This window comes from Rutidosis leptorrhynchoides, chromosome 8, assembly GCF_046630445.1.
Source record: "Rutidosis leptorrhynchoides isolate AG116_Rl617_1_P2 chromosome 8, CSIRO_AGI_Rlap_v1, whole genome shotgun sequence".
Taxonomy (NCBI): Eukaryota; Viridiplantae; Streptophyta; class Magnoliopsida; order Asterales; family Asteraceae; genus Rutidosis; species Rutidosis leptorrhynchoides.
Genome location: NC_092340.1, coordinates 62,703,327 through 62,729,831, shown reverse-complemented (window position 1 = coordinate 62,729,831; position 26,505 = coordinate 62,703,327). Strand labels below are relative to the sequence as shown.

At 35.3% G+C, this 26,505-nt stretch overlaps 1 non-coding gene across 1 annotated transcript; it reads left to right on the top strand.

Annotated features, from left to right (window-relative positions):
• The first annotated feature begins 11,624 nt into the window (after positions 1–11,624).
• Positions 11,625–11,730, top strand: LOC139865376 (small nucleolar RNA R71). The gene has a single exon (XR_011764900.1). It is a non-coding gene; the product is annotated as a small nucleolar RNA R71 (small nucleolar RNA).
• Positions 11,731–26,505: the final 14,775 nt, after the last annotated feature.

The window sequence follows — 26,505 nt, the reverse complement described above, 5'->3', positions numbered from 1 at the left end:
AGAAGTATTGAGGAAAGAAAAACTGTACGCTAAGTTTTCAAAGTGTGCATTTTGGTTGGAAGAAGTTCAATTCCTCGGTCACATAGTGAACAAAGAAGGTATCCAGGTGGACCCGGCAAAGATCGAAACCGTTGAAAAGTGGGAAACCCCAAAAACTCTGAAGCATATACGTCAATTTTTAGGATTGGCTGGTTACTACAAAAGATTCATCCAAGATTTCTCCAAAATAGCAAAACCCTTGACTGCATTAACGTATAAAGGGAAGAAATTTGAATGGAAGGATGAACAAGAGAAGGCGTTTTAGTTATTGAAGAAAAAGCTAACTACGGTACCTATATTGTCATTGCCTGAAGGGAATGATGATTTTGGGATTTATTGTGACGCACCAAAGCAAGGTCTCGGTTGTGTATTAATGCAATGAACGAAGGTGATTGCTTATGCGTCTAGACAATTGAAGATTCATGAGCAAAATTATACAACTCACGATTTGGAATTGGGTGCTGTTGTTTTTGCATTAAAGACTTGGAGTCATTATTTATATGGAGTCAACGGTATTATATATACCGACCACAAAAGTCTCCAACATATATTTAATCAGAAGCAACTGAATATGAGACAACGCAGGTGGATTGAACTGTTGAATGATTATGATTTTGAGATTCGATACCACCCGGGGAAGGCGAATGTGGTAGCCGACACTTTGAGTAGAAAGGATAGAGAACCTATACGGGTAAAAGCTATGAATATAATTATTCGTACTAACTTTACTACTCAAATAAAGGAGGCGCAATAGGGGGTTGTAAAAGAAGGAAAGTTGAAGAATGAGATACCCAAAGGATCAGAGAAACATCTTAATATTCGTGAAGACGGAACCCGATATAGGGCTGATAGAATTTGGGTACCAAGGTTTGGAGATGTGAGAGAAATGGTACTTAAAGAAGCACATAAAACCAGATATTCAATACATCCCTGAGCGGGGAAGATGTATAAAGATCTCAAGAAACACTTTTGGTGGCCGGGTATGAAAGCCGATATTGCTAAATATGTAGGAGAATGTTTGACTTGTTCTAAGGTCAAAGCTGAACATCAGAAACCATCAGGTCTACTACAACAACCTGAAATCCCGGAATGGAAATGGGAAAACATTACCATGGATTTCATTACTAAATTTCCAAGGACTGCAAGTGGTTATGATACTATTTGGGTAATAGTTGATCGCCTCACCAAGTTAGCACACTTCCTGCCAATGAGAGAAGATGACAAAATGGAGAAGTTCGCGCGATTTTATTTGAAGGAGGTTGTCTCCAAACATGGAATACCCGTCTCTATTATCTCTGATAGGGATGGTAGATTTGTTTCAAGGTTTTGGCAGACGTTGCAACAAGCATTGGGGACTCGTCTAGACATGAGTACTTCCTATCATCCACAAACTGATGGGCAGAGCGAAAGAACGATACAAACGCTTGAAGACATGCTACGAGCATGTGTTATTGATTTCGGAAACAGTTGGGATCGACACCTACCGTTAGCAGAATTTTCCTACAACAACAGTTATCATTCTAGTATTGAGATGGCGCCGTTTGAGGCACTTTATGGTAGAAAGTGCAGGTCTCCGATTTGTTAGAATGAAGTGGGGGATAGACAGATTACGGGTCCGGAGATAATACAAGAAACTACCGAGAAAATCATTCAAATTCAACAACGATTGAAAACCGCCCAGAGTCGAAAAAAGAGCTACGCGGACAGTAAAAGAAAAGATATAGAGTTTGAAATTGGAGAAATGGTCATGCTTAAGGTTTCACCTTGGAAAGGCGTTGTTCGATTTGGTAAATGGGGGAAACTAAATTCAAGGTACATTGGACCATTCAAGATTATAGATCATGTCGGACCAGTAGCTTACCAACTGGAGCTACCTCAACAACTCGCGGTTGTACATAACACTTTCCACGTCTCGAATTTGAAGAAATGTTTTGCTAAAGAAGATCTCACTATTCCAATGGACGAAATCCAAATCAATGAAAAACTTCAATTCATTGAAGAACCCGTTGAAATAATGGATCGTGAGGTTACGAGACTTAAGCAAAACAAGATACCGATTGTTAAGGTTCGATGGAATGCTCGTAGAGGACCTGAGTTCACCTGGGAGAGTGAAGATCAGATGAAGAAGAAATACCCGCATCTATTTCCAGAAGATTCGTCAACACCTTCAACAGCTTAAAATTTCGGGAGGAAATTTATTTAACGGGAAGGTACTGTAGTGACCCGAACTTTTCCATATTTATATATATTAATTGAGACTGATATTTACATGACTAAATGTTTCCAACATGTTAAGCAATCAAACTTGTTAAGACTTGATTAAATGAAATAAGTTTCATATAGACAATTGATCACCCAAGTTGACCGGCGATTCACGAACGTTACAAAATTGTAAAAACTATATGTTGTGGTATATATAGACATATATATATGGTTGACATGAGATTATGATGAGTAAGTATCTCACTAAGTATATTAACAATGTGTGATATACATAAGAAATGAGATTACTAAGTTAAGAAACTCGAAATGATATATATAACGATTATCGTTATGATAACGTCTACTAAATATATATGTATCATATTAAGATATTGATACACTATATTTAACATGATAAAATGATATTTAAATATATCATTAAGTGTGTTAACAATGAACTACATATGTAAAAACAAGACTACTAACTCAAGAATTACGAAACGAGACTTATATGTAACGATTATCGTTATAACGATATTTTAATGTATATATCATATTAAGAGATATTCATACATCATAATATCATGATAATATAATAATTTAACATCTCATTTGATATAATAAACATTGGGTTAACAACATTAATTAAGATCGTTAACTTAAAGGTTTCAAAACAACACTTACATGTAACGACTAACGAAGACTTAACGACTCCATTAGAATGTATATACATGTTGTGTTTTGATATGTATTCTTACACTTTTGAAAGACTTCAAGGCACATATCAAAGTACTTCTACTTAACAAAAATGCTTACAATTACATCCTCGTTCAGTTTCATCAGCAATTCTACTCGTATGCACCCGTATTCGTACTCGTACAATACACAGCTTTTAGATGTATGTACTATTGGTATAAACACTCCAATGATCAGCTCTTAGCAGCCCATGTGAGTCACCTAACACATGTGGGGAACCATCATTTGGCAACTAGCATGAAATATCTCATTAAATTACAAAAATATTAGTAATCATTCATGACTTATTTACATGAAAACAAAATTACATATCCTTTATATCTAATCAATACACCAATGACCAAAAACACCTACAAACACTTTCATTCTTCAATTTTCTTCATCTAATTGATCTCTCTCAAGTTCCATCTTAAAGTTCTAAGTGTTCATCATAAATTCCATAAGTATAGTTTCATAAAAATCAAGAATACTTCCAAGTTTGCAAGTCTACTTCCAAGCTTTCTAATCCATTCCAAGTAATCATCTAAGATCAAGGAACCTTTGTTATTTATAGTAGGTTATCTTTCTAATTCAAGGTAATATTCATATTCAAACATTGATTCAATTTCTACAACTATAACAATCTTATTTCGAGTGAAAATCTTACTTGAACTGTTTTCGGGTCATGATTCTGTTTCAAGAACGTTCAAGCCATCCAAGGATCCTTTGAAGCTAGATCCATTTTTCTCATTTCCAGTAGTTTTATCCAGAAAACTTGAGGTAGTAATGATGTTCATAACATCATTCGATTCATACATATAAAGCTATCTTATTCGAAGGTTTAAACTTGTAATCACTAGAACATAGTTTAGTTAATTCTAAACTTGTTCGCAAACAAAAGTTAATCCTTATAACTTGACTTTTAAAATCAACTAAACACATGTTCTATATCTATATGATATGCTAACTTAATGATTTAAAACCTGAAAACACGATGAACACCATAAAATCGGATATACGCCGTCGTAGTGAAATCGGGGGCTGTTTTGGTTTGGATAATTAAAAAATATGATAAACTTTGATTTAAAAGTTGTTCTTCTGGGAAAATGATTTTTCATATGAACATGAAACTATATCAAAAAAATCTTGGTTAAACTCAAAGTGAAAGTATGTTTTTCAAAATGGTCATCAAGATGTCGTTCTTTCGACGGAAATGACTACCTCTTTAGTAATTTACATGTAACTTAAATTTCTGACTATAAACCTATCCTTTTTCTGTTTGGATTCTTAAATTAAAGTCCAATATGAAGCCATAGCAATTTGATTCACTCAAAACGGATTTAAAATGAAGAAGTTATGGGTAAAACAAGATTGGATATTTTTGATCTTTTTAGCTACGGGAAATGTTTAACAAATCTATACAAATCATATCCTACCTAACTTATATTGTATTATACATGTATTCTAATATATTATGTAATCTTAGAATACCATAGACACGTATGCAAATGTTTTGACATATCATATCGACCCATGTATATATATTATTTGGAACAACCATAGACACTCTATATGCAGTAATGTTGGAGTTAGCTATACAGGGTTGAGGTTGATTCCAAAAATATATATACTTTGAGTTGTGATTTAGCCTGAGACGTGTATACACTGGGTCGTGGATTGATTCAAGATAATATATATCAATTTATTTCTGTACATATAACTGTGGACAACTAGTTGTAGGTTTCTAACGAGGACATCTGACTTAATACACTCTAATCTTTAAAACATAATAAAAATGGTTGTAATTATATTTTGATCATACTTTGATATATATGTACATATTTGTATAGGTTCGTGAATCGATCCGTGGCCAAGTCTTATTTCCGAGGAAGGAAATATCTGTGAAAGTGAGTTATAGTCCCACTTTTAAAATCTAATATTTTTGGGATGAGAATACATGCAGGTTTTATAAATGATTTACAAAATAGACATAAGTAAGTGAAACTACATTCTATGGTTGAATTATCGAAATCGAATATGCCCCTTTTTATTAAGTCTGGTAATCTAAGAATTAGGAAACAGACACCCTAATTGACGCGAATCCTAAAGATAGATCTATTGGGCTTAATAAACCCCATCCAAAGTACCGGATGCTTTAGTACTTCGAAATTTATATCATATCCGAAGGGTGTCCCGGAATGATGGGGATATTCTTATATATGCATCTTGTTAATGTCGGTTACCAGGTGTTCACCATATGAATGATTTTTATCTCTATGTATGGGATGTGTACTGAAATATGAAATCTTGTGGTCTATTGTTACGATTTGATATATAGGTTAAACCTATAACTCACAAACATTTTTGTTGACATTTAAAGCATGTTTATTCTTAGGTGAATACTAAGAGCTTTCGCTGTTGAATACTAAAATAAGGACAAGATTTGGAGTCCATGTTTGTATGATATTGTGTAAAAACTGCATTCAAGAAACATATGTCGATGTAATATATTTCTATTGTAAACCATTATGTAATGGTCGTGTGTAAACAGTATATTTTAGATTATCATTATTTGATAATCTACATAATGTTTTTAAAACCTTTATTGATAAAATAAAGGTTATGGTTGTTTTAAAAATGAATGCAGTCTTTGAAAAACGTCTCATATAGAGGTCAAAACCTCGTAATGAAATCAATTAATATGGAATGTTTATAATCAATATGAACGGAACATTTCACAAGCGGGGTGCAATGCTCGAGACCGCGATATAATGCAGTGTACTAATCAACACTAATCGGGTTCCATGGCCTTACTTAGCAGAGGTACAGCTTATAACAATCGTTGTGCTTCAGCGTGCACGTACGAAGTTTATATGCTTGGTGTCGACACTAGCATGGTCTAAGAATGATAATGTACTAGGGGTCAAGTTAAATGTTTCACTACGAAAGAGTCCTCAGTCGGAATCCAAGGCTCGGTGGACTTACTACAACTGGTGTGCCTCAGTCAAACTTACGTTGTATCTGACAGACTTCTCTTACCAAGGGGTAACACAGATAGTGTACTCTGAATCGGGGTTCGCGACTTCCCAATAACAGAGCCGATAACTACGTTCTATTAGTTAAAAAAGCGATTGAGTCTAAAGCATAATCAGAAAGCATCTCGACAACATACACAAACTATAACATTATTTCGGCATTATAACTGACTACATCATAGCATACACTAAAGATAACTACTCGCTAATCATGGCGACAATATCACAAGGCATAATAATGGAAAACATTATGTAAAGACAAAGGATAGAAGTACCAGTAGATTAAACGAGTTCTGAATACAAAAGTGACAACTTCAAACTCCAGACTGCTCCTAATACAATCTTCGACGTTCTTCTCCGGTAACTAGGGTTCCTGCACGGAGTCGAAGGCCTTGAAAGTATGACTAATATTGTAGAAAGAGAGAGATAAAAGTGAATTAAAGTGTGTGTAAAAATGGATGACAAAGACCCTTTAAATAGAAGTGAAATTGGCCTGCAAACGGCTGGCAGGCCGTTTGAAGAGGCCATTTGCCTGATGGCCCATTTCTTGTGCATGTTTGCCTTGGCCGTGTGACAAGCCATTTTCCATAGTGGCAGGCCGTTTGGCAAGCCATTTGGTCTGCCCTGGTTTGCTGAATTCACTGGGTCGTAACTTGATTTCCTTGATCATAGTTTGGTTTCTTGTCTTTCACCGTTTTCGCTCTAGAATCTTCGTTTAGCTTCGATTCTCTTGATTCTTTTTGCAACATCTTCGTAATCACTTGATCTTCAACTTTAACCGACAAAGCGAGGATTTTGGTGATAAAGCTCGGCACTTTATTTTTTTTTGCCTCAATACCGGGGTGAAAACGTGACTTTTTAGCCGATATCAAATATCCCACACTTAGACTTTGCTTGTTCTTAAGCAAACTTCTTGTTTTTACCTCGAGAAATCTTTTCGAAGTTTCTTTTCTAATAGCCTAAGCGTTTTGCTTTTTATTATAAGAGCGGAAAATAAGGTGAGTTATCTATGTTAGGGTTTGAACTATCTCTGCAAGCATGCGAGGAGGTTACATGACTTAGGCTGGCTTTCACGGGTCACTCAAATCACGCAAGTGTTTAGGGTTCCCTATAGATCTAAGAAATGAATTCACTCATAGCCAGTCATGTTGCACATATCGTCATAGGCTTGATAAAGACTCAAATCCTTGCTACTAATGTGAAAACGGTAATAACCATAGCTTCTAGGTCATTTGTCAATTTTGGAATGATGGAAAGGAATTTTGGAGTGGTGGTGAAGTTGTTTTAAGGGGGTGAGAAAAGGGTAATCTAGTCTTTTTAAAGACTATTATTCGGAATTTCGGAAAGCATAAGATAGATAGGAGTGCTAATAATTTTTGAGAAGCACTTTGACTTTTTCTCCTTTGGAGTGATAGGCCGTTTGTAGTCAAGTTCTTCTTCAGCGTTTCTCTTTTTATAAGTTCTGCTCATTTTTTCAGAACTTTGAAAAAACACGTTTTTTTTTGGAGATTTCATCTCGGGAAACTTTTTGCCGGTAAACTTTTTCAAGACCTTTGCCTTGATACTTGAGAGGTTTATAACATTGGATTTTCAGAAGGAATCTCATTTTCTGGATTTTTCGAGTGATAGTAAAGATGATCTGGATGAGTTGGTGTGGTGGAGGTGTGAAAGGCTTATTTTGACAAATGGCTAGCTCTTCTGATTATACACGAATCACATTTCGTTACTTGGAAATGCAGATCTAGAGCAAGTTCTGATTCTGAGTACAGACATCGGCACTCTCAACGAAAAATAGCGAAGCATTAAAGATGAATGTTGGTCTTATTTGAGTGCCTCACCATAATCAATTTAGGTCGATAATGCCGAGTCATGCAATGCTCTGTTAGAGATTCAGTTCGTCCCAACAAGATTTCTACGTTACTTAAGCCTTAGTTTTATTTACAAACGTTTTAGGTTTTCGAAAACACTTTTTCGGAAAGGCTTTCTCTTGTTAAAAATTTGAATTTTGGCTTAAGAGCTTGGAATCTTTGTAATGGGTTATTTTAATACAACATAAAAAGATTATACCAACATCCCACACTTAGACGAACATTGTCCCCAATGTTCCTAGTGTATCCCACACTTAGGAGTTTTAGTTGAAGATTTGGGAATATTTGTCTTAGTGTATCCCACACATAGTGATAAGCTAGGATGTGGCGTAATTTAAATTTGAGCTAGTGACGGGAAGAAAGGAGTACCCCTAGCGGATGAAGATAGGTTATGTCAGTCAATCTTGGAAGTTACGTCCTTTATTGATCGGTTCGTTTGTCATCCTTTATTCTTCTACTCTACTTTGTTGCACGGGTTGCCTTCCGAGAAGCGCTTTTGTTTAAGGTCGTTGGCTCGACCCTAATGATGCCTAAAAAGTGGACATTCCCCTCTGGTAGTTGTAATCGTGGTCTTCTCGAGGGAATGTGAGTCTTGGTGGATAAATCCTGAGAAAGTGTCGAACCAAAAGTGGTAGCAGATCTGGTACTTCTTTTGAAGATCTTCTGAAAGATAGGTAACGTGCGGTTTCGGCTCGTGACAAATCTTGCAGTCCGATGAGAATATGATCCACGGCTCTGCTGATTAATCCATGAATGTCAATCATCGAGGCAGTGCTGGTGGTGATTATCTCTCTGATAAGATGCTCATTTTGGAGGTCTTCAAATAGTGTCAGAAATTGTATCTTCAATATCTCAAAATCTTCAGAACGGTGATCTCCACAGTAGGAGTCTGTAGCCTTGCACAAATTAGTCAAGAGGTGAAGCTGAAAAGAAGTGAAGAGCAGCCCTGACCCAAGAAATAATGTCACCATCTTTGAGTATATCTCCCGACATCCAGCTTTGAATGTGAAACTATGATCCGTGGATTCATGGAAGATACTTGTTATCTGCTTTGTAACATAGGTGGCAATGTTGACTCGGTCTGGTTCAAGGTGTGAGAATGGATTGTTGCGTCTCCCTTCTTGTGCTACTAGGTCTTGCAACTCTTTGATAATCAGATCAGCGTGGTGATCAATTGTTACGTAAATCACTAGCCTCTCTGGTGTGCTTTCGAAATTATCTCTTTCCAAGAGAGCGAAGAAGCTGTGAATATCTTCGATCATTTGCAAATCAGATTGATAAGTCGGGCGTCCGGTGGAAAGATCCATATGCTTTCGGATGAGAGTCAGTAGTGCTCGTTGATTTGCTGAGAACAGAAGTGCAGATCCGGCTGAGACGTTGTAAACCTTAGAGTAAATGATCTTCTGATCTCGACAAAATCTTGTCTCTAGAATAGTGCGAACCACTGAGTTGTGCTCTTGTTGCCTTTCTTCGTGGTAGATATGATCGTGAAGAGTATTGATAAAGTCTTGAATGTGCTCTTCTAAGATTCAACATTATCGTCTTCTCTCTGCAGATAGAGGTTGTATTCATCTTTGATAGCCGTGATCCATTCTGTTAAGCATAGTGTGAAATCGATTGTTGATTTATGGATGGCTTCAAGAATTTCTTCAAATTCATCGGTGTCATTGATGAATGTTATCATGTCGGCGTGAGTGGATATGACCGGAATCCGATCTGAAGAAGAGTCCGGCTCCTCCTGATCTGGTTCAGGTGGAGAATATGAGTCATCCAGAATGTCTTCATATTGCTCTTCCTCGTCATCATCGGTATAGTATTCTTTTGTGGATTTGTCTAATGAACGGGCTTCTTCAGTATTCTGGTTCTTCATTCAAACACTTGCAGGGTCAATCTCTATATCTTTAATCTTAGCCTTATTAATTTTCTTCTTGAAATGAATAATTAAACTGTGATCCTCCGTCTCTAGCCTCATTAATTCTTCGTGACGTTCCACGCTTAGAGAGGGTATCATTGCAGTTTCTTTTACGTCTCCCATTTCCTCTTCCTCCTCAGATTGTTCTTCTTCCTCTATTTCTTCGATAGGATCCTCTTCTTTCATTTCTGGGTCGTCAGCAGACTGAGATTCGACACCCATTTCGATATCATCGGCTGGTGGTGGAGACTCATCATCGGAAGTGATCCGTCTGGTGGAAATAGAAAACATCTCTGCCTGTCCAGAAAGATCGGTAGGTCGGTCGATTTTGAAGGTAACGCTCTCCCTATGTGATCGCAAGATCAAGGTTTGATTATACACATCAATGACAGTCCTAACCGTATTCATGAAAGGTCATCCTAACACTATAGGTGTGTGTAGGTCTTCCTTAATGTCCATTACAACGAAATTCGTAGGATACAAGAATTTGTCGACTTTCACAATGATGTTCTCAACTATGCCCTTAGGATATCGAATGGTGTGATCGGAAAGCTGGATTGTCATTTTGGTTGGTGACAAGTCTCCTAGCTCTAATCTCTGGTAGAAAGAATAGGGGATTAGGTTGATACTTGCTCCTAAATCTGCTAGCGCATGAATGGTTCCAGACTAGTAGATTGAACATGGAAAAATGAATGGACCTGTGTCTCCTAGCTTTTGCGGTAGAGAGTTTCTGAGTAATGCCGAGCATTCTTCACTCAGTGGAATTTTGTTAGAATCTGGTATCCTCTCCTTTGTAGATAGAAGCCTTCGGATGTATCTCTTCTGATTGGGAACTTTGGACATGGTGTCCAGGAATCTTCCATCAAGCTTATAGGAATCAAGCTTAGATGGTTCCTCATGTAGCCTGCCAGGGTAGGGCACACGAATTGGAGTTGAAGTAGACAGCTTCTGAGTATATGTCGATTTGTTTTTGAGCCTAGCTGACCTTCTCCGTGGTTCCTTCTCTGGGAGTACAGAATCCATTTGCTTAGCTTCCTCTATGTGGGGATTTTGGATAGTATTACTAGGTAATCTTCATTGTGGTCGGGTTTTAAGGCGTTGTGATAACTGTCCGAGCTACGTTTCTAGTCTTTTGAGCAGAGCCAATTGATTTCTCATTAGTATCTCTGTCTGATCTTGCCTAGATGCAGTTCTCTGATTTAGGTGTTGTTGTCCTTGAATGAAATGAGTCAACTGATCATCAGTCCCTAGGGTAGGGTTAGTTACTGTTGTAATTTGGGTGGTTGGGGAATTCTCCTCAGCTGGCGGACCAGTGAGTGGAAGTGGTTGATCGTAGGTCAATTGAAATTATTGGGGTGGATAAGGTGGGTAACGATAGCGAAAAGGTTGGTTGTTTCTTTGAAGTTGTTGATTGAATTCGGGATTTGATTGACGAGCTGGGTATTAAATGTAACAGACTGAACCGTCAGGGTTTTTGTACTCAACTTGATATTCTTCAGTGGGTTGCGGGTTGGTATAATTAACACAGACCTGAACCTGATTAACCTGCTGCGGCTGCGTCTTCAATTCTCCGAGTTATTTGGCAAGAGATTCCATCTTATCCGTGAGGGATTTGATGGCCTCTGTTTGATTATTAAGTGCGGAGAGTGGTGCAGATGATGAAGTTGCTTCACCACTGTTCCATTCATAAGATGCATCGTCATGTTCTCGAACAACTCCCATGCTTCGTCTGCGGTTTGGTTCATCAGATTTCCTTGAGCTGCTACATTGATCGTCATCCTATTAATTACCATAAGACCATTGTAGAAGGTACAGATTTGGGCTGACCGTTCTAACTGGTGATTAGGGCATTTCTTCAGCAGGGTTTTGAATCGCTCCCATGCAGTATAAAGAGATTTATCATAACTTTGTTTAAAGTTAATGATGTCATTCTTAAGCTTGGTTTGTTTAGATGGAGGGAAATATTTGGTTAAGAATTTAGTAGCCATCTCCGTCCATGACGTGATGAGATCTTTTTCCAATCCTTCAAACCATGTTTGTGCATGATGAGTGAGAGAGTAGGGAAACAAGTATATCCGGACTATATCTTGTCCGATCCTCGGTTGTTTGTAGGAGTTCAAAAGAGATATGAATTTATCAAGGTGAGAATTAGGATCATCATTTAGTAATCCATGAAATTGACAGCCATTTTGGATGAGCTGTATAATGTGATGTTTTAACTCGAATGAGTGTCCTTGAATCTCTGGGAATCTGATCGGTCCTCCTCGACCTTCAATCGAGGGTTTGGTGTTTTCTACTAAAGTAACGCGTAACGCCATTCAATTTCTGATTCGTTCTTCCTTGCGTGCTTTAGAGATTATTGCGTCTGGATCAGGTACGAATAACAACGGCCCTGGTCTAGATCGGGTTTGGGTAATACACTGGGTGTGCCTTTTTTGTTTTTAAATTTTAAGCAGATAAGCTAAATTCCTAATTCAATCTAAGGCAATCTAATTTATTCCAAGGAAATCTAAAGTAATCTAAAGTAGTCTAAGTTAATCTTAGTTCTAAGGTAATCCAATCTAATTATCCTAAGTTTTAAGTATGTTTTTGGTTCTTGCTACTGATTCCCTGGTATTTCGATAACAGAGCTTCACACAGACTATTCAACAAAGCAAGTGGCCAGGCCGACTACGGAGAGGCAGGATCCTTTTGGTTCTAATATAATTGGAGAATGTTCGGAAAAATCCAACAACCAATTCCGTGTATAATTGTCTTTCTTAGACACCACTGAATGCTTGTGAATGAGTTTGATAAAACTAGTATTGTCTGATACCAGTTCCTCGGTAGCGGTGCCAAAAACTTCACCTCCTAATGATATGGCCGAAACGGACGGTTTTATTTATGTGGTGTCGTTAGGTCGCAAGGCGTCAGACCCGGCTTATCAAGAGAGAGATTGTTTTAAATTTATATTTAGCTAGGCCTTTATCGTACTACTCGTTATTATGAGTAAGGGAAGTATGACCTAGAGTCGTATTTTTGAGATATCAGTAGAATCGAACCTATAAGTAAAGCTTAAGATAATCCTAAAGTAAATGAGTAGTGGTTGTTACCTAATTTTGGGTTTTCTAATTTATAAGATAGAGTAAAGTAAATGCGATAAAATTTGTAATTCAGATAAGGTTAAAACAAGCACATACTATGATTTCATCAATTACTTTGCCGAGATTATGGAATACTGGCTCATGAATAGGTAGTGACCTTGTATTCATTACACTGGTCCTAAACGTCCCTGTCATAAGACATGTCACTGGGTAATGCATTAAGCTTGAAGATTCTAAATAGACAGCAACGTCCCTTACCCCCGACGCCCGTGTAGTCTGACTACAGCCATACACGTTCAGACGGCTCATCCAATTGAGCGACTCGGTTGGGTGACGTATTAACATTCCACAAAGGTCTAAACTTTCTTAAGTATAATAGAATACAGGGTTTGTCATATCAGAGAGACGTGATGTGTTTCAATGCTTTCGTTAACGATTGGATTTAAAAGATAGTTAGGCCCTTAAAAGAGTTCAACCATAAAGAACACCATGGCTAAGTCTGGTTTGACTTCCATGAACACGTTCGGTTATCCTAACTGTCCAATCCTTTATGTGTTTAAATAAACAGTTCCTTAATTAACTAAGAATCCCTCAAGTGGGGTGCAATGCTCGAGACCACGTTATGGTGCAGTGTACTAATCAACACTAACCGGGTTCCATGGCCTTACTTAGCAGAGGTACCGCTTACAACAACCGTTATGCTTCAGCGTACACTTACAAAGTTTATATGCTTGGTGACCACACTAGCATGGTCTAGGATCGACAATGTCCTAGGGGTCAAGTCAGATGTTTCCCTATGAAAGAGTCCTCAGTCGGAATCCAAGGCTCGGTGGAATTACTACAACCGGTGTGCCTCAGTCAAAGTTACATTGTATTTGACAGACTTCTCTTACCAAGGGGTGACACAGATAGTGTACTAACTACGTTCTATTAGTTGGAAAAGCAATTGAGTCTAAAGCGTAATCGAAAAGCATCTCGACAACATACACAAACCATAACATTATTTCAACATTATAACTGACTACATCATAGCATACACTAAAGATAACTACTCGCTAATCATGGCGACAATATCACAAGGCATAATAATGGAAAACATTATGTAAAGACAAAGGATAGAAGTACCAGTAGGTTAAACGAGTTCTGAATACAAAAGTGACAACTTCAAACTCCAGAACGCTCCTAATACAATCTTCGGCGTTCTTCTCCGTGTACTAGGTTTTCCGTACGGAGTCGAAGACCTTGAAAGTATGACTAATATTGTAGAAAGAGAGAGAAATAAATGAATTGAAGTGTGTGTAAAAATGGATGACAAAGACCCTTTAAATAGAAGTGAAATTGGCCTGCAAACGGCTGGCAGGCCGTTTGGCAGGCTGTTTGCAGAGGCCGTTTGCCTGGTGGCCCGTTTTTTGTGCCCGTTTGCCTTGGCCGTGTGGCAAGCCGTTTTCCATAGTGGCAGGCCGTTTGGCAAGTCCTTTGGCCTGTCCTGGTTTGCTGAATTCACTGGGTCGTAACTTGAATATATATATATATATATATATATATATATATATATATATATATATATATATATATATATATATATATATATATATATATATATATATATATATATATATATATATATATATATATATATATATATATATATATAGTAGCTTGGTTTCTTGTCTTTCACCGTTTTCGCTCTATAATCTTCGTTTTAGCTCTGATTCTCTTGATTCTTTTTGCACCGTCTTCGTAATCACTTGATCTTCAACTTTAACCGACAAAGCTGGCATTTTGGCGATAAAACTCGGAACTTTATTGTTTTTTTGCCTCAATACCAGGTGAAAACGTGACTTTTTAGCCGATATCATCGACCACTAAACTGGTCGACCACCTCTTTAATAGGTTGTATTGAAACGTCCGCGACTAATCCTCCCGGACGAAATCTTCAACAGTTGGTCCCATCGCGATGATCGAATCCAATTAATGTCCTTAACATGAGCTTATGCACAGCGGAAGACTTAATTCGTACCTGAGAATAACATGCTTTAAAATGTCAACATAAAGTTGGTGAGATATATAGGTTTGATGCTAACAGCGTAATAACTATGGACCACAAGATTTCATATGTAAACATTTTAATAAAAATATTCTAAGTGGTTGAGCACTTGGTAACCATACTTAACATCTAATCACGTCGCATATTCCCTTTATTATGAAATCTTACTACACCGTACCAAGTGTAGTCATGAAACGAAGTACTGTGCAACCGTTGAATACTGGTCGTCCAGTCCGGTTGGGGTTGTCAGGCCCGATAGATCTATCAACAGGATTCGCGTTTACAATACCGCTGTAAATAATAGTTACCAAGCTATAGGGAAGTATGCCAGTGGTACAACTCAACGTAGAATATATATTTTTGATCACTTGTGTCCATAACGTAAATTATTTATAAAAACAGCGCATGTATTCTCAGCCCAAAATATTTAAAGTTTAAAAGGGACTATATACTCACCTAATGTATTTTGTAGTAAAAATACATATATAACATCATTGATCAAGTATAAGGTTGGCCTCAGATTCACGAACCTATATCAGGTATATATATTAATACATATAATCGTAATCGAATAAATATGTATGTGAGTTATTAGTGATATGATTTTTATATTAATAACTTGTATATATTTTATTATTAAATTAAAGGTATTCCTTTTATATAAATATTAAACAAATAAAAATAAAATTAAGTTATGTGTATTAAATATATTTTTATATAAAGATCATTTATTAATAATTATAAATATACTAGATTAAGGATAATAATAATGATAATAATAATACTAATAATATTATTAAATTTTATAATAATAGCTTTAATAAAAGTATCAATTTTGATAATAATGTTAAATTTTAAAAAAATAAAATGTTTTGCTAGTTTATAAATGGTGAAAATAATAATGATAATACTAATAATAATGAGAGTGATAATAATAATAATAATAATAATAATAATAATAATAATAATAATAATAATAATAATAATAATAATAATAATAATAATAAGGAATAAATGAGTATACCCTTAGAAATCTTCCTAAAAAAATAATATTGCCCATGATGGGACTCGAACCCAAGACCTCTTGAACACCCGACACCCTCCTAAGCCATACCGCTGTGCTTGTTTTTCTGTTTAGTATTGCTAGCCGTATATATATATATCCAGTTTCTGTATCCCTCTTCTTCTCATGACTCGACATTTTATTTATTTAACAATGAGAAATATTCAGCATTATAAGTTGGCCCATGGTTGCTTCGGCCCAACTATATTTTTACAAGCCCAAAATGATCAATCCAACTCAACAAGCCTGATTACTCCCTAATTAAAGGATCTGTCCGATTAACATAACTAAAAAGAATGCAGTTGCTATCATCCTTGTGCCACGTATTTGTTAAACCCTATTTCAATCACCACGTATTTTCTTTTTGTGTTCTTTTTGTCGGCCATAGGAAGGCAATATCCAATTAGTTGTTTTTAAAAAAATATACTCGATAATATATAAATCAGATAGCAGCAAGCTTGGGAAAATAATAGTTGTGTTGGTATTCGGTTTATAACTGAAACAATGGCTACAACGAGAAAACAAGATGAAAAATTGCATATCGTTAGAGTGGTGGTTCGGTTAGACAATAGAAAACATTACAGGGTATTAGCTGCATGGTTTTATATGGGTGTTGTGGTGCTATATGAAAGATGGTGGCGAGTTTATGGTTGAAACAGAAGTAAACGATTCAGAGATAGAACAACTGTATTTGGTGGTTTAACGAGGTGTTGTCGAAGGTGAAGGTAGTTTTAGAGGTGGTGGAGTGATGGCCGGTGGTTGAGGGTGATGGATTCGCGAAGAAGGAAGAACAAGAAAGGTGATAAATGGTGTTATTTTAAATGGGTTTGGTAAGTGGCGACGGTTGTTATGGTAATCATGGTGGTAGAATCGGATTGCAATAGTAGATAGCCTTATGAATGACAATGGTGATGTAAAGGAACCGAACAGAAGGTAGGAGGATTATCATCGGTATCTCTTATCAACTTCCTTGTGTCACACTCTTTGTAACCGGAGTCAGATCGAGCAGCAGCACATAACAGAAGTAGGTCTTGACGATAGTAGGTGGTTGTGTTTGAGTGATTTGATAATGGAAAGTTGAATGTGTTTAAATGGGTTTTGAAGGTGACAGTTTAATCACCAAAAGAAAACGGGTTTGTGGTGGGTTCTTGGATCTTGTTCGAGTATCATCAAGAAATAAAAGTAGTAGTGTGTTTTCAGTTATTTAATGATGGTCTCCTCGAGGTAGTTTGAGGTTCGATCATAGAAGTAGACGGAAAACATTTTAATAGAGGAATGGTAGGTTACACGAGAGTTTCATGGTTGTCATAAATATAAATATAAAGATGATAGAAAAGTTACAAACACAGTAACTTACCCACTCACAAACTATATATATTAATTAAGGAAAGAAGTTAAAACGTGCATCATCACATACAGCTCAGCAGTCTATTGAATTAGTAATATGTGCCGACAGTGTTGTGGGAATCTATTAGAAACAGATGACAAATAAAATACGACAGAAGCAGATGAATTCGTACCAAATGATTGATAATGAAAGATAACCAATACAGATAATAACAAAAATTTATAACAGTTTGATTGCAACTTTGGATCAGATAAATCCTATACGTGTATATATATACAGTATCCTATATCTGTGTACTGTATTTATTTATATGTATATACTGAAATTCGTATGTGTATATGCATCTGTTTTTAATTTGTATCAACAAATATATATTCTTGTATTATTACAAATAATAAGTATATAAGGAATATTAATAGTTAATAATAATAATAATAATAATATTACCAACTATAATAGTAAAGATAATTATTTTAATATTAACACTAATATTATCATTTAACAATAACATATCTATTTACAAATAATGTTCGTGAATCGTCGAGAATAGTCAAAAGGGTAATTTGATTTCATAAATATAGATTTCAAAGTTTCTAGACTCCACATTACAGATTTTGCTTATCGTGTCGGATACATATAAAGTTTAAGGTTTAAATTTGTTCGGAAATTTCCGGGTCGTTACAGTACCCACCCGTTAAATAAATTTTGTCCCCGAAATTTGATAGAGGTTGTCATAGATAACAATAAGAATGTTTTTATGACGAATATGAGGTGATAATGGAGTTTTATCATCATTGGGTAATGTAGATAAAACGATTCGATTATGTGAAGCGCACGAGTGAAACTATCACGAAAGAGTGAAATGGATAAATAATCTATTCGTTTCAATCGATGACGTAATTACTATTGACTTTCGGGATTTAAGGAATTTAAAGAAAATCTTACGGAATAAGATTTGGTTTTTCGGCGATCGGGATCTTCTTGGATTTAATACAGCCATCTGTTTCGATTCCTCTGTCGGATATTCCATTATAAATCCACCTCCTTCGTTTCCCTATTTCCATACCTCTCATCTTCTATTCTTTCCTCCTCAATTCATACCTTGAAGCATTCGTCAATATGCTCCATCCCATTCTAATCCTTGATATACTCTTAATTTTCACATCTGTCATCCTTCTCTTTTATCTACCACCGGAAGAATCTATTTTCTTCTACTATACTCTTGGGTGTATAGTGTTTCTAGTTCTACCGTGTATTTATATTGCTATATGCATTGATATACACAGTTTGTAAATTTCGAGGTGATTATTGGGTTTTATATCTTTCATTATTTTTCAGAGCTTCATGCTTTCGTTTTCTCTTCCCGACTTCGAGTCAAGTGAGTAATGGTCCGGAATTCATATGTATGAAATTCGGAATGAGCATAGCTAATGTTATTAGAAAGAAATGGTGATGGCACGATTTTGATTTGTCAAATTACCAGAATATTTGAAAAGATAGAACTATCAAGACGGCATGTTCTTAATATGTTTGGAGATTAGATAGAATGTAAGAGCCGTGTAACATGGCACATGATAACGGTACTGAGAATCATCATGCTTCATTAGAAACTCAACATGACTTAATGTAATATAATGAAGTTGATCAAGTTTCATTATATTATAATAATTCATGCATCAGTTCCCAACACTGCTTCAGAACATTTCTATTTTAAACTCGGAGGTTTCAGAATTTAGAAACTAACACAGTTTCTTTTATGTTGTAACGCAAATATCACGGAGAGTTAAATGATCGCAGATAGGAATAGTTGTGGCAATATCTCTAGAAATATGGAAGATATGAAGATATCTTATAATATCTAAGATAAGATGATGATGAAGAATATCATCTGGAAAGGTTTAGAATAAAGAGTAGGGTTCTTACTAACGGCTTCAGCAGGCACTGAATCATTTGGATCTGTTGAAGACGGGTTTAGTTTTTTTTTCACGATTTGTTCACGGTTCAGGTGTTTTTCAGAAACTTCACATTCGGAGTATAAATTTCTTAGGGATAAACGTTATGGGTATAACTGGAGAAGTGCTACGAGATTTTCAAAATACTGATTGCTGATTTCGCCAAAGGGATGAAGATCTGCTGGTACATCTGCTGATAATGTCGTGGAATATAAAAGGTTCTCCGGTAACGATGGTGAAAGAACAACGTGCATATATCAAAGTTGCAATAAGAGTAGTCTTACTGAGATGTCGAAGTGATGCTGTAACAAAATTGGCTATTTGAAAAGGGATTACAAAGTTATTTTGAGTAATAATAACACTAAAGAAATTAACACTGCTGCGTGTTAAATGTTGACTCAGTCTCCGAGAGTTTTCGAGTGCATAACTATATGCAAGAATCTTTTCTTCAAGAGATGAGGTGCGGTTGGTTCATTATCTCGATCGAAATGTTTTCAAGAATTATGAAAGGTTTGAACGCGATTTGTAATTGTCGAGATACAAATGAGGTTTAGAATGAAATCAAGTGGCAAACTTGAAGAATTGTTTAGTTTCATATGTTATAATCAATATTTTAATTCATTTTAATTGTCCAAAGTTAGCAGTCCAATAGTCCGATGGTTCAATGATTCATATATAATTTAATATATAATATTCGAATTAAATAATACGTATCGTGACCCGTGTACCGGTCTCGGTGTCGATCACAACTCAAAGTATATATATATTTTGGAATCAACTCCGACCCTGTATAGCCAACTCCCACCTTCACATATAGAGTGTCTATGGTTGTTCCGAAATATATATATAGATGGGTCGATATGATAAGTCGAAACCTTGCATACGTGTCCCGTTATTTAAAGTGCGTAAAAGTAAATAACAGAATTTAAATGACGATAAATAAAATTGCGAGAATGTAAATTGCGATAAATTAAATGTTAATCAGTTAGCTGGGAACAGTTAGCCGGAACAGTTAGCGTGAAATCCTATCACAATTCCAATTAATTAATTCATTTGTTTCTAACACTTTTTATTTTTGTCCAATGTTTTCTTCGTTATGCCACTTGTTGGATACTGATAGGTCAAAATCCAAATATGAAATTTGAATAGAAATGGTTATTCTGTGGTGAACGGATACGTATATCGATAGTTGTAAGTAGGATAGTAAATGATCGTTGAATCAGATTCGAAGAATGTACAGTGTAACTTATTAATGTGAATTCTAAATATTTCTCGGGTACTACCCACCCGTTAAAATATTTTTATCATTAACAGTTTGTACAAAAGAATTTTTAATTACAATCTTTATGAAAATATACTTGCGTATATATTTTCATCGGATGTAATCATGGATTTAATGAGTCAAAAACTCATCTGATTTACCGTTAATACTAGATTACATAATCTCTAAAACTTTAGAAATTACATATTCACCATGTCGAACGAGGAAAAATGAGGTAGAATGATACGTAAAGCGAATATAGCCGATGTAGATCGATGTGTAGAACGAAGTTCATACTCGAAGTACAGATGGTGATATTGAGGCGTGTAATGTTGATATTCGAGGTACAGATTGTGATATTGAGAGTTACGGCGCGGTTATGGTTTAGAGATGATAAGGGTACTGTCGACGTCGATGATGGTGGTACTGATTATGCTGCTGGTGCTGCTGCTGGTGTTCGTAACCTTCGCACCAGGTTCTCCAAAGTCGTCACACGAGCGCGTAGTTCGTTAACTTCCTCTAGTACTACGGAATGATTGACGGTTGAAGCGAGTGAATGAATAAGATTCGAACTATGGGATAGTATGTAATCGTGATGGGATACTCGGAAAAAGGGGAGAGAAAATGGTTTCTCGAACAGGTTCGCCAGTAAGCGCTTCAGGTTGAAAAGGGCAATTTGGTGGATGGAAGAGATCTTCGACGTGAAATGATTTTCGGATATCGGATGATATTATAACTATATAGAATATCTATATGTAATCCTGTAGATTTCGTAGACTACAGAGGAATTTACGGCATGTGTTAGGCAATTCTACGATAACAGATACGCTAAGATATGAATTTTATCTATACACTATCGATGCACTAAATGCAGTAAGACGTGTCTAGACTAAAGATTGATAAACAGACAATTCCCTAAAGATGATAAGCAGATGGTTTCCGACTAGAAATGATAAGCAAAACCTTTTGACAGGTAGACACGGTCAAAGTCCAGACTTACTAATGTATCCTAACAACTACCAGTTAGACACATTAATGCAAGGCCTGGTTCACTAAGACCAACGCTCTGATACCAACTGAAACGTCCGCGACTAATCCTCCCGGACGAAATCTTCAACAGTTGGTCCCATCGCGATGATCGAATCCAATTAATGTCCTTAACATGAGCTTATGCACAGCGGAAGACTTAATTCGTACCTGAGAATAACATGCTTTAAAATGTCAACATAAAGTTGGTGAGATATATAGGTTTGATGCTAACAGCGTAATAACTATGGACCACAAGATTTCATATGTAAACATTTTAATAAAAATATTCTAAGTGGTTGAGCACTTGGTAACCATACTTAACATCTAATCACGTCGCATATTCCCTTTATTATGAAATCTTACTACACCGTACCAAGTGTAGTCATGAAACGAAGTACTGTGCAACCGTTGAATACTGGTCGTCCAGTCCGGTTGGGGTTGTCAGGCCCGATAGATCTATCAACAGGATTCGCGTTTACAATACCGCTGTAAATAATAGTTACCAAGCTATAGGGAAGTATGCCAGTGGTACAACTCAACGTAGAATATATATTTTTGATCACTTGTGTCCATAACGTAAATCATTTATAAAAACAGCGCATGTATTCTCAGCCCAAAATATTTAAAGTTTAAAAGGGACTATATACTCACCTAATGTATTTTGTAGTAAAAATACATATATAACATCATTGATCAAGTATAAGGTTGGCCTCGGATTCACGAACCTATATCAGGTATATATATTAATACATATAATCGTAATCGAATAAATATGTATGTGAGTTATTAGTGATATGATTTTTATATTAATAACTTGTATATATTTTATTATTAAATTAAAGGTATTCCTTTTATATAAATATTAAACAAATAAAAATAAAATTAAGTTATGTGTATTAAATATATTTTTATATAAAGATCATTTATTAACAATTATAAATATACTAGATTAAGGATAATAATAATGATAATAATAATACTAATAATATTATTAAATTTTATAATAATAGCTTTAATAAAAGTATCAATTTTGATAATAATGTTAAATTTTAAAAAAATAAAATGTTTTGCTAGTTTATAAATGGTGAAAATAATAATGATAATACTAATAATAATGAGAGTGATAATAATAATAATAATAATAATAATAATAATAATAATAATAATAATAATAATAATAATAATAATAATAATAATAATAATAATAATAATAATAATAATAATAATAATAATAATAATAAGGAATAAATGAGTATACCCTTAGAAATCTTCCTAAAAAAATAATATTGCCCATGATGGGACTCGAACCCAAGACCTCTTGAACACCCGACACCCTCCTAAGCCATACCGCTGTGCTTGTTTTTCTGTTTAGTATTGCTAGCCGTATATATATATATCCAGTTTCTGTATCCCTCTTCTTCTCATGACTCGACATTTTATTTATTTAACAATGAGTAATATTCAGCATTATAAGTTGGCCCATGGTTGCTTCGGCCCAACTATATTTTTACAAGCCCAAAATGATCAATCCAACTCAACAAGCCCGATTACTCCCTAATTAAAGGATCTGTCCGATTAACATAACTAAAAAGAATGCAGTTGCTATCATCCTTGTGCCACGTATTTGTTAAACCCTATTTCAATCACCACGTATTTTCTTTTTGTGTTCTTTTTGTCGGCCATAGGAAGGCAATATCCAATTAGTTGTTTTTAAAAAAATATACTCGATAATATATAAATCAGATAGCAGCAAGCTTGGGAAAATAATAGTTGTGTTGGTATTCGGTTTATAACTGAAACAATGGCTACAACGAGAAAACAAGATGAAAAATTGCATATCGTTAGAGTGGTGGTTCGGTTAGACAATAGAAAACATTACAGGGTATTAGCTGCATGGTTTTATATGGGTGTTGTGGTGCTATATGAAAGATGGTGGCGAGTTTATGGTTGAAACAGAAGTAAACGATTCAGAGATAGAACAACTGTATTTGGTGGTTTAACGAGGTGTTGTCGAAGGTGAAGGTAGTTTTAGAGGTGGTGGAGTGATGGCCGGTGGTTGAGGGTGATGGATTCGCGAAGAAGGAAGAACAAGAAAGGTGATAAATGGTGTTATTTTAAATGGGTTTGGTAAGTGGCGACGGTTGTTATGGTAATCATGGTGGTAGAATCGGATTGCAATAGTAGATAGCCTTATGAATGACAATGGTGATGTAAAGGAACCGAACAGAAGGTAGGAGGATTATCATCGGTATCTCTTATCAACTTCCTTGTGTCATACTCTTTGTAACCGGAGTCAGATCGAGCAGCAGCACATAACAGAAGTAGGTCTTGACGATAGTAGGTGGTTGTGTTTGAGTGATTTGATAATGGAAAGTTGAATGTGTTTAAATGGGTTTTGAAGGTGACAGTTTAATCACCAAAAGAAAACGGGTTTGTGGTGGGTTCTTGGATCTTGTTCGAGTATCATCAAGAAATAAAAGTAGTAGTGTGTTTTCAGTTATTTAATGATGGTCTCCTCGAGGTAGTTTGAGGTTCGATCATAGAAGTAGACGGAAAACATTTTAATAGAGGAATGGTAGGTTACACGAGAGTTTCATGGTTGTCATAAATATAAATATAAAGATGATAGAAAAGTTACAAACACAGTAACTTACCCACTCACAAACTATATATATTAATTAAGGAAAGAAGTTAAAACGTGCATCATCACATACAGCTCAGCAGTCTATTGAATTAGTAATATGTGCCGACAGTGTTGTGGGAATCTATTAGAAACAGATGACAAATAAAATACGACAGAAGCAGATGAATTCGTACCAAATGATTGATAATGAAAGATAACCAATACAGATAATAACAAAAATTTATAACAGTTTGATTGCAACTTTGGATCAGATAAATCCTATACGTGTATATATATACAGTATCCTATATCTGTGTACTGTATTTATTTATATGTATATACTGAAATTCGTATGTGTATATGCATCTGTTTTTAATTTGTATCAACAAATATATATTCTTGTATTATTACAAATAATAAGTATATAAGGAATATTAATAGTTAATAATAATAATAATAATAATAATATTACCAACTATAATAGTAAAGATAATTATTTTAATATTAACACTAATATTATCATTTAACAATAACATATCTATTTACAAATAATGTTCGTGAATCGTCGAGAATAGTCAAAAGGGTAATTTGATTTCATAAATATAGATTTCAAAGTTTCTAGACTCCACATTACAGATTTTGCTTATCGTGTCGGATACATATAAAGTTTAAGGTTTAAATTTGTTCGGAAATTTCCGGGTCGTTACATGTATTCATATACCATAAGGATTTTCACAACTTTCGGTCCCATATTTAGATAAGATTTCTCATCCTTATTCCATACGGATAGAAAATCCAACTTTACAGATTTCTTAGGATAGAATACTGGATTCTTTTTGTACTATATATAGTGGTTGATTTTCATTACAATTCACACCACACATACTACTATCAATAAGAAAATAAATGGTGATGATGTTCAAAGCTTCAAGGTTTCCTTCTTGTAAGTCATAATCTTTGTCTATCTATTTATAAATTATATTAATGGATAAGTTTAAGGTTTACATATGTTTCGGAGGTCAATTTGAATATGTAAACAATAATTTCATTTATATGCCACTTAACTGTCCTCGTGTACCCATGAAACTTCCAATCTCACCTAACAAACCCATGAATCGTAGGAGTTTGTTAAAAAAAATCTTTTAAAAATGATAAATTTCGAACAACATTCACACTTTTGCATGAAATACATAGTAGATAACTGCGTGTTGGATATAACTGATGATAAAGATGATTTTAGTGATTTTTTGACCTACGCTATTTCAAATCAACCCATTCAAATATATCTTGAAGATATTACAAACTCAATGCATGTTTTTGGTCAAAAGCTTACTAATCCCACAAACTAGTTTAACCAACAACAACAATTCCCCACTCAGTTCAACCAAAAACAACAATAATTCCCCAATCAGTTCAACGAATGACAACAGCAATTCCCTAAAAACCAACAACAACAACAATTCCCCAATCAGTTCAACCAACCACAACAACAATTCACCAATCAGTTCAACCAACAACAATAACAATTCACCAATCAGTTTAACCAACAATAACAACAATTCACCAATCAGTTCAACCAACAACAACAATTCACCAATTAGTTCAACCAAGCAGAAAAGTTAACCGATAATTACCACCAAGAAAACCATTGTAGCAGAAAAGATCCTTACATCATTGGAATGCCTAATTCTGATCAAAGTGAGTCCGAACACGATGATATGAATGATGTCAATCCCCCAAAAGAAAAAAAAAACCCTTTTAAAATTTTTATAGTGGAGAAAGATGAAGATGATGATGATACTGATTACGAGGATGAAACATTAGATACCAAATCAACTTACGACAAACCAATTTTGAGTAATCCTGAACTCGTTGGTATATTTTGGAATATGCCGCCGTTACTTTCTAACACTGAACCATAAATCAAACCTGGAGATATGACAATATATGAACTCTCAGACATAGCTAGAGTTGGTCAAACATTTGAAAACAAGGAAGAATTTCTTATGCAACTAAGAACAAAGTGCGTTATTGAAGGCTTCCAAACCAAACCAAAGTACTCAGACAAGACAAGGTATACATCTAACTGTATATCACCAAATTGTGCATGGCACATAAGTTCTGCTGTTAGAAAAGACAGTAACAACTTTCAAGTACGAAAGATGAATGATGTACACACGTGCTCGAGTACACAAATTCTACCAAACAATAAGCATGCCAAGAGGAAGGTACTTGGAAACATGTTGAAAGAGATGATGAAACAGGAAGGTCAGTTCTATCGACCAATGGATATCAGGAATGATATATC